Below are 11,861 nucleotides of genomic sequence, written 5' to 3' on the forward strand. Positions count from 1 at the left end.
GAGGCGCCCACACGGGGCCCGGCGGGCCGGGAGCCGCACGCCCAGGTGGGTGTCCTGGGCTGGGAACAAGGGAACGTGTGCTCAGCTGCGGGCGGCCGGGCTGCCTCTGAGCCTTTGCTCCCCGCTGTGGAAAACAAAACAATGTCTGAAGAATACCAAATTTACCAAATTTTATGACCAGCAGTGCAGGAACTTGTAAGCTCAAGGACAGCATTGAATCACATCCCATTGAGGACAAACCAGCAAAAAGATGTTTTCTCCACTCCTTTGTAATTTTCTGTAATAAACCAGAGACTGTACTGTTCTGAGAACAACAAAGTGAGGTTAATGTAAAAATTCGCTCTCCTCTGTGGGAAGAAATGTTTGTAAGGGTGAGTAAAAGCCTCAGTCCCTGCACCACAGGACACCCTCAGAGAGTGGATAAGACATCTCATGCTTCAGTTTGTAGGGTCATGGATTGGATGGACAGGCACTTATGCCTGTGCTTTCCTCCTGCAAAATCAAATTGGGGAAGGTTTTAGACTAACTGAAAATGTTGAACGTAGTTAATATCTATAGTATGTTACTATTGAAATATTTCTTTCCAGGTGTATGTTTGGATGTCCGAAGTCTTGGGAATAACAAGTGACAATCCTGTTCTGGAAGCATTTATAACAAAAATGTAAGTTTATGCTTGGGTTCTATTGTGTATTTTGTTTGTTTTGTGTTTAATATGCTGTTAAATTTGCACTCTGCTAGGAAAAGGTTTTCTGTGAATTTGAATTATTTGATTAAGGGATAACCATTTTATGAAGGACCCATATCTTATTTTCTGAAGGTACTGCAAGCCTCCAAGTGAACAGCTGCAGCTCAGTATTTCCTCCAGAGTGCCTCTGTCTCCCCTCAGAATGGCTTGTGTCGGGTGGAGCTGAGATGTCCCAGGCTCTCCTTCAATGACAAACTGGCACAAACAGCCCCCAACCCTCCCTCTGCTTCCTGCACCCTTGAGTGTGGAATCGACTATAAAGCTTCATGGCAATTCAGAGTGGAGAACTGCCCAAACTAAACTAATCCTCCTTTGTTTTGGGAAGGTTTTCTTGGATTGAATTTTGTTTAAGGTCTGGCACATTTTGCTATCTTAAAAATACACATTCGCAGAGGAGGATTCTCAGGCCTCATACTGAAGGAGACAAGAGGCATTATCATCATCTGTCTTCACATCTCTGGCATTTGCAGAATAACATGGGTTTTGTCAGAGAAGTGCTGCAGTACTCTCTCTTAAGAATATTCCTAGACAATTACTCTGGAGAACATACTGTTTTTCATGCCTCTGCTGCAGCAGCTTTCCTTGGCTGCCAGCAAAATTACCAGGATTTTGGTTTTTATTACATATGGCCTTCATGATATTTTCTGGTTTTTCCTGACACAAAAATATTTTCATCTAAAATCCATTTTGTTCTTGAAGCAAAACAAAATGATCCCTCTGAAAAACTCTGAATAAACACTAAAAAATCTGGTAGTCCCCAGGAGGCAACGAGGTCCGTGTGTGCCTGGAGAAAGAGAAACAAGTTGTTTCACCTTTTAATTCTGCTTGAGGGAGATGCTGTGTCTGGTCATTTGCTTCCAGCCCTCTGAATCTGACTTACAGGGCCTTTGAGCACTTCCCGTAGACTTTGCCCTGCTGGACACAGCTCTCTGCTTATGTCACCAGGCTGGCCGTGACCTGCTGGGACAGTACTGAACAGAGCTTGTCTTTGCTGCCATGGCAGCCAGCCTTGAGAAATAGTAACAATTAAAACAAGGTCATTTTCTGATATGACTTAAATTTCTGTGGAATACAAGGCAAAAATGCTTTACATCCTCAAACCAGAAGCTGTTATATCTTGCCTTAGGATAACAACAGTACCTATACAGCCTTGATACTTATCTGGAGAAATTTTTGAAGACCGGCAAATGGAGGGTGATGGATAGAAAAATACTGATGGCGCTACTGTGGAGTTTCTGGAGGCAGCCCGTGCCATGGAGTGTGATGGCTGGGCTGTATTTGGTTGTTTCAAACTCAGGTGAACCTTGAACAGCTGAGGAAAAAGGAGGCAGAAGACTCTTCTTTGGATACCATATGCATCAGCTTGCTTCTCTTGCTACTCATTGCTACCAATGAGAGGAATTCTCTGTTATATTTGCCAGCTGAAGGAATAGCATCGTTTAACAAGTTGTATGAGCAGTCCTACATGTGTTTTGATTGGATAGGGTTGTTTTTTCACAACTAGTGTAAATTAAGTTTAAAAAATGTATTTTTCATGTTGAAGAGTTTGGTGTTAATGCATTTTAGTGTTACATGGAAGATTTTAGAAGAAGACAAGGTACATGAAAAGCAAAAACTCAGTGCTGCTTTTTAGATTGCACACTGTAGTTTTATTTTGTCTTTCCTCATGGCTTACTGTTGTAACTTACTTATGAGTTGTTAATTGATTAGATTGAAGATCATATTTAATGGAATGGATGCTATATCCTGACATGGACATTTCACTGAATGGCTGTAAGAAGTAGCTGTGAATCCTGGATAAACACAGCTGTGTTTGTGGCAATTAAAGTAAAGAGTCTTCTTCGCAGAGGTAGCATGCCAGGTGGAAATTCTAGGTGTGAAATCATAGCATATTGATCTGTATAAATCCAAACCCAACTGTCTGATGGGGCAATCCAGTCTGGCAGCATTCCTGGCGCTCTGTTACTGGGAATATCCTTAGCACTTTTGTAGCAGCAGCAGGCAGGATCCCTGACTGTGAGCCCATTCACCTGTTCCTCCTGTGCATGTAGTGAGTGTTTTAGCCACAGGTGTTTTAGAAAGCATCTCGTCCACTCTTCCATCTTACTCCACAGATCCAGTTTTTCTTAAAGTGGGTGCCCACCTGCCTTGATCCTTCCCTGCAGAGGTAAAGAAATGCTGACACTGGAGGAGTTTTAGTTCCATCTGCTCCCTGAGCCTGTCTTGGGCATTTGGCTGGAAGTGTCTCATCTTTGTTTTGGCTGCAATCACCTTTCCTTTTCTTCCCTTACGCTTTGTGAGCCTCTTCCGGGTTATTTTCCAATTATTATCAAAATCACATGAAAATGATTTATCATGAGGTGGATTTACAAAATATTTTCCCAAGTATTTAGTATTTTTGGCCATGATAAAATAAGTGAAACATGAATAAAAGGTGCATGTTCAAACATTGCTGTTGGATGTCACTGTGGTGAATGCACATACATGTCAATAGAGGGATTTTCCATGTTATAACTTTTCAGTGTGTATCTCTGAATATTTTTTGGAACACTCACCCTGAAATGGCTCATTGAATAATAGCAAACTAAAACTCTGTACTTTTACTCATGATAAAATGTACAGTTTTTAACTATTCACCTTTGTCCAGCTCTAATGAGAAGTATATATCCCATTGCTGTCTGAGCCACTGAGAGCTTTCAGGGTAAGGAATGATAATCTGTCAGACATAATTGAAACCTGACTGTACAGAGCTTTCTTGACAACAAATTGCTATCTGTTCTTTTACTGAAACTTCAGCACCACATGAGGAACACATTTTCAAAGTCTTTTCAGGGGTTTTGGAGGTCCATTTTTCTTGCACTGTAAAGTGAATTGGATAGCACAACCTTAAGAAACTTTGAAAGTTTTATTTAAAATGTAGGATTTTGTTTCCATCTTTATGATTTCTCTAATGCAACTGTTGTGGGCCTGAGAGATTTTTAGCCTGCTAGCAGTTGCTAACTTTTTCCCAAGGAAAAATTTCTCAAGAAAGCTTTTTCTCGAAACAATCTTGGTAAACAACTATCCTTTCTCAAAACAATGTTTGTCCAGCTGGTGTTTGCTGTTTCTGTAGTTTAACCAATGGTATTAGAAAGGTGTTGTTCCTATTCACTAATCATGTTAAGTCTGTATCAGAACACCTTATAAAAGGCTTTAGACAATAAAACCTTCTTTTTCTATGCCCTTTGTCTTCTGAAATATTTGGAGTCTTTTGTGTGCTACAGCGACACAACTGCATTTGTAATATCCTTAACTTGTGACCAAGACTGTTTGTAAATTTACATTCCCAATTCATGTAATTCTTAGATAAGCATAAAAGTTTTTCACTCTCTTCTTTTATTATTGAACAAGTAGACAAAACCCCAAAACCAGCACCTCACCCAAATTTGGTCCTTTATGGCAGTCATCACCCCTTCTAGCTGGTGGCAGCTTATCTCTTGCAACTGCTTCCTTGGCATATTCCCAGCTCCCCTGTGCATGGGAGGTCCAGCAACCCACGTGTGTGCAGGAATTCCTGTGTTCCTGGAATTCCTCTGCAGTGTGATGGTGAACCTGCCACTACCTTTGAGAAAAGGGATTCAGGGCCTCCTGGAAAGAGGATGACTCATCTGAAACTTCATGGTTGTTTCCTTTGACTCTCTCACTTCTAGTTCATCTTTTAAATCACTTGTGTGACAAAGACACAGGGACCCTGGCCTGCTTTAATTTAAGATTTAAGAGCTGTCTTGCCATGATTTCTCTGAGATCTGTAAATTTTTCTGCTCTTTCATTCCTTGCTTCTCTTCCTTACATACTGGAAAACTGCTTTTGTATTATGAGATTCCTCTCTAGATCTTTAGAAGTTTTCTCAGGTACTTATAAAGTTTTGTGAATGTTTCTTAAAATACTTTAATTTTATGTGTGTTTCATCTTGCCTTATACTGGCAAGGCAGAAACAGAACTGGGAATTACTGTGATTGCCTCTGTTCGCTCATGAGTACTTTCTGGTTTTTATATTATTGCTCCACCTTTCAGCATCCAAATCCAACCCTGAACCAAAAGAACAGATGTAGACAAAAGTACTCTGCATGTTGGATGAAGAGACTTCCTTAGACAGTTTCAATTTTCTCAAGATGTCACTGTGGCTTCTTGTTTTTCTTTACTGTCTAGTAACAGAAAAATAAAAATTTTGCTCTTTTGCAAAATAGCCGTTTTATTATTTTGACATTGGTGTCAAATCTGTGTAGTTCAAATTCCTTTCTATTGCTTTGTATGGTATATATTTGTTAAGGATTTAGTGCAACTATAAACATCTCCAGAACTCCCCATAGTAGGGAAACACTGTGAATTATGGATTAGTTAGAATGGGCTATTTCTTTAAGGCGATCTGAACCCATCTAGCTCTTCATAGAGATTTTCTAAAGTAAATCAATGTCTGTCCATACATTTAAATGAGGAATTGCTTTGGTAATTGCATTGTTATGTGCCTTTTCCAGAGCAAATAATACTAACCATTTAGATGCTTTAAACTGTGTTATTGAGTTTATAACTTTGTGGAAAAAAAGTTTATGTGTTGTATACTGTCCCTAGCCTGTGAATATGTAAAATCAACAATCAGTGCTGATTTTAAGACATTTAACATTTGTTCTTCAGTTTCTCTGTTCCCAAAACTGAAATCCTACTGTATCACAGTATAAATAGCTGGTACTGATGATATCTTTTCCATCACAGTCTGTCATCAATGGATGTGACAGCTGGAAGTGAGAATCATTATGTACATTCTACAGCCAGGGAAACTGAGCCAGACAAAGCTGGGCTGACTCATTTCACTGGCACTTTGGGGCATACCTGTCTCCCAGTGGGCACAACACCACAGCCTGGCAGAGTTCAAGGGGTGTTTGGACAATGCTCCCAGTCAGATAATGTGACTTCTGGATATGTTCTGTGCAGGGCTGAGAGTTGGACTCAGTGATCCTTGTGGTCCCTTCCAACTCAGCTGATTCTGTGATTCTGTGGGTTTGATGTCATGGTCAGGAATAGCTGCCAGGGCACCCAAGCCCGGAAACCACGAGGCCTTTTTGTTTGAACAGGCTGGTATCCAAATGCAGGGTGTCAGAGAATGGACCAGGCTCTGCTCACTGGTGCCAAAATGAGGACAAGAGGCAATAGGCACAAACAGATTCCCAGAAGTTCCACCTGCACAGGAGGCAGAAATTTGCTGTGCTTCCCCAGGCCCTGAGCAGATTGTGCAGAGAGGCTGTGGAGTGTCCCTCCCCAGGGATACTGCAGAGCTGTGTGCACACCCTGCACACCCTGAGCTCTGGGATGGCGCTGCTGGAGCAGGGAGGTGACACCAGGTGAGCCCTGTGGGCCCTTCAGCCTGACCCAGGCTGGGGTTCTGTAACCTCACTTGAAAAATTACATTCCTACACTTAACTGGTGTCAGTTTACCCCTTTCATCGGAAGGCCAATGCCACCTCTTCACCTCCTGTTGAGTGGAGCAGGTGAACACAGGAAGGACCACCCCAGGTCCCCTGGGGGTCTGCACTGACTCGCACAGCACCGCAGCTGTGCAGGTCCTGGCTCTGCCCCACCTCTCACCCTTCGCCTGCAGGAGCCAGTGGAGCTGCAGGGTTTCACCTAAAGGTTCTTAACGTGTCTTGTCATTGCCCGATTCAGAGTTTCTCAGTGTGTCACTGATAAAACAGCCATGACTCCTAATGTGGATTTTCATCTGGGTTCACATGTTTTTGTGAAATACTTATCCAGTCATGGATGCTAACTTGCTCTCTGTTGGAACCTTTTGTAGCTTATTCTAGTTAATATTCATTTACCATGAGTGGCAGAAGAATGTTTGTTCTTGGAATGTTCAGTTGTCAAGCAAGAAGTTAGAAAAAGACCAAGCCCCTAGTAGCAATGTTTAATATGACACAATATTTAAAGGTATATGACAGATAATAAACCACCAGAGCTCATAAAAGCAACTTTTCAGTAGTTTTCTAGAGGGAGTTGTTACACAAATAGAGGGGAAGGCACCTGGAATATGACAATTGGTATAATTTTATTTCTCTATAGAACTCTAATACTGTAAGAATAATTTTAATATATTTCCTTGGGTTGAAAGATGAGTGCAGCTTTTCACATTCCATAAGTGAATTTTGTTTAATGAAAACCATACAAGGTGTACTTCTATATGCTGACTTGAAATACCATTAAGTAGCTAACTTGATATTTTAAATATGCATGTGTTTATTTTCTCATGGCATCACAGAAATCAGACTGGAAAGGACTTGAAACATTGCTAAGGAATTCAACAAAACCAGAATGAAACACATTTATTTCATTTGCAAGATTTATGAAGGAACTAATGAGCTCTCTCCTCCTTTCTACTGGATACTTATTGCTTCTGTAGGATTCTGAACACTTTCAGAATCCCCATTAAATGTAGCACAGGGCCCCTGACTGCAAGTGCTTGCCTGGTTATTCCTGTGTTTGCTGACAGAATCACCTCACATTGCTGCTAAAGCCAGCAAGCATTCAGCATTTCCTGTTGTCTGCTGGAGGCTGAAAAGTCTGGAAAGCTTTCAGATTACTCATATTATATTTGCAATAAATGAGTTTCTGCTAATGAAATAGATGTAATAATATCAGGACCTAGGAAAGATGAAAAATTAGATATTTAATACCCTAAGTTGTCTTGAAGATTAGAATTGTGATGAAGCTGTGGGGTTTTTCTTTGCAGAAACTTGTCACCAGAGTGGTTTCGGACCCCTCTGCATGCTCAGGATGTCCAACAGCACTGTCCTCTTCTTTTAAATAAATAAACTTCTTTACCAGCAGTGTAAAGTGTTGAAAGACCAGCAGAAAGAGATATCAGCTGAAAAAGCAAATACCCTAAATGTCTTCCATTAGAATCATTCCAAGAGGAGCCCTGAGAATGGCGGCTCTGATGCTTGGAGGGGTAGGGTTGTGCCCAGGCAGCTTCAGTGCTGCTTCACTTCACCCTGAGCTTGTATTAGTTAAGTTTAAAATTGTGTTCCCTGGCAAACCATAAAAGATTTCAAAAGTATTAGACACCCACTTTTCTGCTGGAATTTAATATGCAACTTTTTATTGGAAAATAATCGTCCTTGTCTGGCGAAATCCACCATGCAATATTTCTGTTAGTAGGCATAATGCAATAAAGACAGGGAGAGCTATTTATCACTACAAATTTTGAGGATTTCAGGATTCTTTTTATTATTTTAATATATTTCTTTGGTATTAAATCAGAAAAATGATAAATTACACCTGTCGAGGCTGTTTTTCCTTTTTCTCAGAAAATGATGTACAACCTAATTTCACTGGTCATTTTGGCTTTTAAAGATATGTATTTTCTTCCTATTAAAAACTCTACCAATAGGGTTTTTTTTAAATAATAATGCTGAAGTACTTTTTATTTCAAACATATGAAGTAGTTTATAACTACTTCCTGGCATTGCAAACTTTGGCCTTTTCACATTATATTAGGGTTTTTTTTAAAGGCTTTAAGTATATCTTGCTTTGAAAGAAATAGTGTATTGTTAAGATGCTAGATGCTATTGATCAATTTTCAGTATTTGAAATAGATTAAATTGTGGCTTGCCTGAAAGGTTAAAATAATAATTTATTTCATTTCAGTACTTTCCTGTACACCAATTAGGTTTTACACAGTCTCAGAAATTAGTATTTTTTTTAATTTTTTTTTGTGAGTATTATGATCTTTTTCTAAAGGATAATGTAGAATTAAAAGCAAACCGTAATTTCAGCAACTGCACTACATAACAGGAAAAAAAAGAAGAAAAAACATAAGAAGGTATATCAACAAAGGCAACAAATGATTTGGGTTGGTATCAAGATTTCCATTACTTTCACAATTATTCCAGGTTTGCATATTTTGAAATATATTAGTCCAATTTGATTTCAAAGCTCAGTTATTTGAATTATAAATCATTATGTCCCTCCTAGCTGATCAGTTGTGAAATATCTTTGAATTCATTTGCATAATGGAATATGTTAGTCATTCCTTTATGTTTGTGAAGCCAAGAGCTCTCTCATACAAGTTTAGTTCTTTCTGATAATTAACTTTTTCACTCTATGTTGTTTTTTTTGTAGCAAAATAGCTGCAGTTTTATTATTTTGTATGGTAATTTGGGATAAAATAATTTTCGCCTTTCAAACATTCTCAGCCCTTGTCTTTTTTAGCCTCATGTTATTAAAGACTCTGCCCTGTATTTTGGGGAAACCAACTATGAAGCTTTGCAAAATAAAACCAAGTAATCCCATGTTGGATGTTACAGATTGACATAGAAACAACTCTTAAACGAAATTAGGAGATTTTCCAATAGCAGGAAGCTATAAAACCTATTTTTACAATGTTACCTCTTTCAAAAAGAGTTTAACCTACTTAAAATGAAAAGGAAAATTGTTTATTCTTATAAAAGTTATTGAACTCTTTGGTCAGTGATACGCAGGGATGGCAGAGTGAATTAAGCACTCAGAAAACCCCAGTGACAGCAGTGAGGGTGCTGGGTGTTTGTGGACTGTCTGGGAGTTCAGGGTGTTCTGGGACACAGTGCCAAACACCTTGCTAAAGTCAAAGTAATCAACCTCCACAGCTCTGTTTCAACTTCGGTGAAGTGTTTGACATGGCTTAGTACAGATGTGATGTATTTTTTCTCTTGTAACTGAAACAAGTGAGATAGAAGTTATTTGGTTCATGTGTCTCTTTTGTGACTAGAATATATGCCATGAAAAGCAATTGCTTTAATTAATAGCAGATGACGGTCTTTAATGCTCTAAGGTATATCTCTATTACATATATTTCTAGATTAAATTCAGAATGGGTTTGCCCAAAGTCCGTCAGACCCTTTGCTGCCAGCAGCAGCTTTGGAGTCCAGCACAAAGCCTTTCTTCCTCTCAGGTTTGATGCAGGTGAGGATGCAGCTCACAAATTTGGGCAGACTCTTCCGAAGGTTAAGAAAGTCCTTGAGCACAGACTGTAGTTTGAAGGCTCTGTAACTGAGCTGAGCAGTGAGCAGCAGTAAGTTATTGAAGCTATTTCCTTTGCTTTTAAAACATCTGGAAAGCCCTGTGTTAGAGCAAAGCAATCCAGGTTTCAAAGACGGATATTTGAGACTGAGGAAATGTCAGGGCTTGGATTGCCACTGCAACTGTGAATATTGACGTTGTTACAGAGGAGTTTTAATTGCAGGATCACAATTATTTCTCTCAGAGGATATTTGACTCTTCCAGTTCAGCAGATGTGTCATCCTAGCTTCAAGAAAAGCTGCTGCCTACTATTTTTTTTTTTTTTTTTTTTTTGTTCTGGGGTGTTGCCTGAATTTGTCAGATCCTGGTGACTGGTCTTCCTGGCTTTTATCTTTTTGTCCTTTTCTGTCATTCTTACTGTTGCACTGAATGATGTGGTGAATGTGGTCTTGGCAGTATCCCTAAAAGTAAGGGGCTGGTCTTAGTCCTGTGTTACAGATGGGTGTGTGAAGTGTGGAAACTGAACTGTAAAGCTCACACTAACTGTGCACAACCAGTTTAACATGCAAAAAACTCCTCCTAACTCCACTTGTCACTTAGTTTCCCAGAGTTTGCCTGTGAAGAGAGGAGAGAGAGAAGCCCCATAGCCAAGAGCCCTTTGAGGAATATGAATTAAATTTCTACTCTGAATTAGTCTCAAGGGGAATGAGCATGGGAGAAGCCTGCCACCCTCATTAGGGCCTAAAGATGAGTGAGGGCTCATCTCATGATCCTCATGCAGATTGCTATTTCTAAAGAGTTTTCTACAGTTACTTGTTCAAGATCACAACAGAACAAAATCAGTCCGGACTTCCAGGATACCTTTCAGCTGTTAATCTCTTTCCCTCCTCACAGCATCTTCTGTCTTCTAAACTCACATCTTCTGAAACAAGCGAGGCAGTGTCACACGAATAATCCCAACACAGCCCAGGTTCATTTCCAGGGCAGCTGCATTCTTTATCCCGAATAGGTGGAGGCAGGAAAAACAGTATATGAACATACAGAATTGCATTTAAATATCATAAACTACACTTGTGAAAAGAAATATTTTATTTATTGTAGTTTTAAATCTACCATTTTCTGACTGTTGAATCTTGATTTTCGTATGTGAATATTCTTGTAGGGCAGTGAACAAGTGCTGCAGGATAACAGGAGAAGTATCAAAAAGAGAAAGATGTGAAATGTGGACATGAGCCAGTCTTAGATACAAGCCATTTGGAATCAATGATTTGCAGTCTCTATAGCTCAGTAAAAATGTGTCCTAGCTCATGTTTTTGTATGCGTAGGTCCCCTGAAGTTCCCACAGTGTGAGATTTCTCTGTGAAAGCCTCAGAGCCCAACCCTTCAGAGCATATGCAAAGACGAGGCCTTTGCTGGTTTGTTCTGGTTTCTTTTCCTGTAGGTGAAGATGAGGATGAGTTTGAGAATTTCCTGCTCCCCCTTACAGTTTGGTTTAAGGTATGACTGAAAACAGTAAACAGTAGTTTTGAATAAGAAGAATCAAAGGCAGGTTTATTTCTATTATAGGGGAAGAAATGATGTGTGGGAAGAGCTGATGATGGGGCAAGCATTCAGCAGCAAGCTTGGCACTTCTGCTGCCAGTCTCCCTTAACACCTGTGTACCTGTATGTGGCTGTTTATACCTGAATACCTCTATTTAATTAGGTATTCGGACAGCAGAGGTACAAAGGCTGCAAATACTATCCTAGATTAACTTTGTACAAAGACTTTCAAAGGCATTGGCATTTCTCCAGTCTTTTGCAGATCAAGGGACCCCATTTAAGGCTCATTTATAATCAAAGAGACAGATTTTTCTTCAGTGATAGCTTATTTGTTCCATATTCCCTTTTTCCATGCAAGTATCCTGTTTGTATATTAACATATTTATTTGGGGGTATGAGGTGACATGTAATACACTTGATAAAACACTGCTGCTTTAAAGTATTTTTTTCCAAACAAGAATTTATTATATAAATCAAGACTTTATTAAATGGCTGGGCATATATGTATAAATTGGAATGGGTCTTGAAGTATTGCACCCTTAAACTGA

General features: G+C 39.5%; 1 long non-coding RNA gene across 1 annotated transcript in view; it reads left to right on the forward strand.

Annotated features, from left to right (window-relative positions):
- Positions 1-582: 582 nt before the first annotated feature.
- The window catches only part of LOC136367332 (uncharacterized), a 58,724-nt gene continuing 47,445 nt past the window's right edge, over positions 583-11,861 (forward strand). The window contains exon 1 of the long non-coding RNA XR_010744682.1: positions 583-661. This is a non-coding gene — a long non-coding RNA (uncharacterized lncRNA). The remainder of the gene's footprint in view (positions 662-11,861) is intronic.

This window comes from Sylvia atricapilla, chromosome 14 (assembly GCF_009819655.1).
Source record: "Sylvia atricapilla isolate bSylAtr1 chromosome 14, bSylAtr1.pri, whole genome shotgun sequence".
Lineage (NCBI taxonomy): Eukaryota > Metazoa > Chordata > Aves > Passeriformes > Sylviidae > Sylvia > Sylvia atricapilla.